The 3,620-nt window shown below is 35.9% G+C and overlaps 1 protein-coding gene across 1 annotated transcript in view; it reads right to left on the bottom strand.

Annotated features, from left to right (window-relative positions):
* LOC112149650 overlaps positions 1-2,310 on the bottom strand; it is a 48,131-nt gene extending 45,821 nt beyond the window's left edge. Inside the window, exons 1-2 of the mRNA XM_024277477.2 lie at positions 2,231-2,310; positions 1,880-2,060 (exon numbers count right to left, since the gene is read on the bottom strand). The gene's annotated coding sequence lies outside the window, so the exon portion shown is untranslated. The remainder of the gene's footprint in view (positions 1-1,879; positions 2,061-2,230) is intronic.
* Positions 2,311-3,620: the final 1,310 nt, after the last annotated feature.

Genomic DNA, 3,620 nt, shown 5'->3' with positions numbered 1-3,620 from the left:
TATATATAATATATATATATATATATATATATATATATATATATATATATATATATAATATTGAATAGCTTTAATAGTTATACTGTATTGAAATAAGCTGCAGTATTTAAAATGCTCGAATTCACTGAAGTCTTCAGAGACAGTTTGCATTTACACTGCGGACAAAATGAATACAAAAAATCAAAGCAGCTATCTTATTCAGCACTTGATCTTTTGTTGTAACATGTGTGCTATCCTAGGCTTGTTTACATTAAAAGTGGGGTCATCTGGACCCCACAAGACAGCCCACTGAACTTTTTTTTTCAAATATTTTTTATCTTCACTGGTATCTGCGGCAGACATAAAATCCTGTCCACCTTTCTCAATGGAGGAATCACATATCAATATAAGGGTGGGGTTATCTAGACCCCATAAAAGAGCGTGAGGGTTCTTTAGATTCTTCCTGCCAATATGATCTAATTTTCATATAAAGAAATTAAAAACCAACATATTTTTGAGGATAGGACATAGATAGGCTTAAATATATGCAGATGACTCACTGTTTAAGGACAAAAGGAAGTACTCTGCAGCATAAAAGAAACTCCATGTTTTTCTTTGAAATTTTTGATTAAACTAATATCAGTGTATTCTGGATGACCTACCTGTGTTTTCAAAGAAAAAGCGTACACTTCAAATCAATTCAGCTTATTCATTAAACCTAAGTTTGCAACCAAGGTTGTTCCAAGGTGCTACATAACAGGCAAAAAACATCAGACAGCTTTATCAACTATTACTCCTTCATATCTATTAATTCAGATAATTCCAATCAAACCAGACTATCTTATTTATATGCTGATATTATAAAAGTGAACATGATACAGTATTAAATGGTTTTTGGTGTACTGATCAAGCACAAGACAGTGATGGAGAGAAAAACTCCCTCTAAATCCAACATTAGAGAGAAACCTCCAGCAAAAAAGCATGTAGCTTTTCAATCATTATGTTTTATTTAGATAAATATGGGTTTGGGGGATTTTATAGATAATGTTTATACATTTTTCAAGCTCACCCCACCGTCTCTGAGAGAAAAAATGTTTTCATAAATTACCATGTTCAACTTAAAGAAATCCTTTTAGCAGTGAAAAAACTCAAAAACGGACCACTTAAATTTGACAGCAGTCTTTCTAGCACTCCTAGTTTTAAGGGCAGATGGGTTTTCCAGGTTGTGTGAATGTTTTAGCCTCAGAATAAGCAACATTTAACTTTTTATGGAGTCATCTGCTAAGAAAACCTGGCCTCCCACAGGCACAAGAAAAAGTAAGTTTAAAGGAATTCCCCCCTTAGCAAAAACTTCAAAAAAAACTTTTTATGCACATGCTCTGCAGTTCATGGATTTTATTTATGAGTGTCCTCCCTTTCGTGTCAAACAGCATACAATATTACAGTTCAACAAAGTATAATAAAATATGCATCTTTTCAAATCAACCAAATAATAATTTACCTAAATTTTAGACAAATTTTCTTAAAAACTTGGGAAATTTTGCTTAAATCGAACATTTAAGAATCTAAATTTAAAATTAGAGAATAAATAAGTCAACATCTACAAGGATTGTCATGAGTAGTAGTTCACTTTCGGCTTATCCCTTTCAGGGTCGCCACAGCATAACAGCACCCACTGTTTCGCATCAGTGATTTGGCAGAGTTTTTACACCGGATGCCCTTCCTGACACAACCCTGTACTTGAGGGGCACAGGGACCCAGTTAGGCAGCAGCGTCAAGGGTCTTGCCTAAGGACCCAATCTGGGTGGGGACAACCCTGGGAATCGAACCCAGGGCTCCTGGGTGCCAGCCCTTCACCTAGCCCACTGAGCCACTTAAAGTCCCATCTGTTTTCACGCACCTAGTTGTGTGAAATTTGTTCTCCACATCTGAACCATCTTCTTGGGAGCGGTGAGCTGTAGACACAGCCGAACTCAGGAACCATTTGGTGGTTTCGTAGCACTCCAGCCAATGGTAACTGATGGACAATGGTGGGGTATTCCAACCCATTTATTTACTCCACAGCAGTCACACTGTAAGAGCTGAAGAAAATGACAAACACATTATAATTTCATGTTTGACCATAACCATGCTTTACATAAGCTAGTAGCATTAGCTTGTTAGATAGCTTCAAACATTTGTTTCCTTTTAATAAAACATAAATCACAAATGATCCCAAAATAAAAACCATAAACATAACCAATAATCATACCTGTTCGCCTTCCAGCTAGATGGTGGATGTTGAACAATTTATTTGTTTCTGTCTTCACATGAGCATCAGCCATTGTCCTTTATTCTGTTGAATTTGCGCACAGATATGTCACGGAAAAACCGGAAGTAGGTGGCGCTTTCACAATAAAAGTCTTCACAACTATAATGCACAAACTGATCCTAAATTTTAGAGTCTTTGGTATGACGTAGCCTGGATTTGAACTCACGAGCTTCCAAACTCAGGTTGTACACTCTAACACAAGGACACTGGACTGGTGTAATATCTGACTAAGCATCAATTTTTCATACAACTTTCGTGGTAATAATCCCCTTAAGAAGTTATCCAAGCATCCCATGCTTACGTAAACCATGCTGTTTTCATGATAGGTGGCAGCTCAAAATATAAACCATATGTCAGAATTATTTTGCTGGGGTCTTCATGAGTAAAAGACTGATATTCTTAACCTTAATATGACACAATTTCTACTGAAAGCTAAGTCGAATTACACATCTTTTTTTTTTTTTTTTTTTGCTAACTTGGTCAGACAAAAATTTCAAAGGTACAGCAATCAATTTTTGTAACTTAAGTTATCTTGTCAGACTGGCCAGCAAAATGTATGAGGACATTGTAAATTATTAAAATTGCTATGAGGAAATACTCAAACCTGGTCCAATACCACACAGTGATCATTTGTTTATACCATCAAAGCCTATTCGATGGAAAACATCTGCTGCATTGAATTACAGTTGGGTTATAAATACTAAAAAGGTCTGCTTTGCTAAATGGATCTGCCACCTGATAGATGAAGCCAGGCTTCATTAAATCAACTAAGTCAATTTAACAAGACTCTAAATACTGCCAAATCAATGTTTACTTAGCTGCTGAAATCTGAATTTTTACCTGATGTACAGATGGTGAACAGTACCTGACATTTTCCCACATGTCACAGTACACTGCCAAGAACCTGAAGGCTCACAGCTTGGGCAATGGCTGCAGTGTAATGTTTTAATTTGCAGTTTGCATTTCTTTTTGCTCTTAGCATGCCAGAGATAGCTCACATGTTCTCACCTTTCGTCTGTGAGAGGAAGTAATGTGGGAGAAGACTGAAGGCATAAAATCTGATGACAGAGTCAACACCTTTGCAGAATGACACAAAAAAAGAAAAGAAAAAAAAAGAAAGAAACATCAATGTGTCAAGAGTGTAGCTTTTCACAAGAAAATTGCATGTTTTATCTAAGTCCCTGCTGCTACTGGCTACTTTACTCAAACAATACAAGATAAGTGAATATTATATGGGACTGATGAGAAACCACCTGACATATTTGCTGTTAAGCTTGTTTTTAACTTTCAATTTTAAATACAAAAAGAAAGAGAACAGCAACATAAAATG

The sequence above is a fragment of the Oryzias melastigma genome, linkage group LG13 (assembly GCF_002922805.2).
Source record: "Oryzias melastigma strain HK-1 linkage group LG13, ASM292280v2, whole genome shotgun sequence".
In the NCBI taxonomy this organism is placed as follows: domain Eukaryota; kingdom Metazoa; phylum Chordata; class Actinopteri; order Beloniformes; family Adrianichthyidae; genus Oryzias; species Oryzias melastigma.
This window is presented reverse-complemented; position numbering and strand designations above follow the sequence as displayed.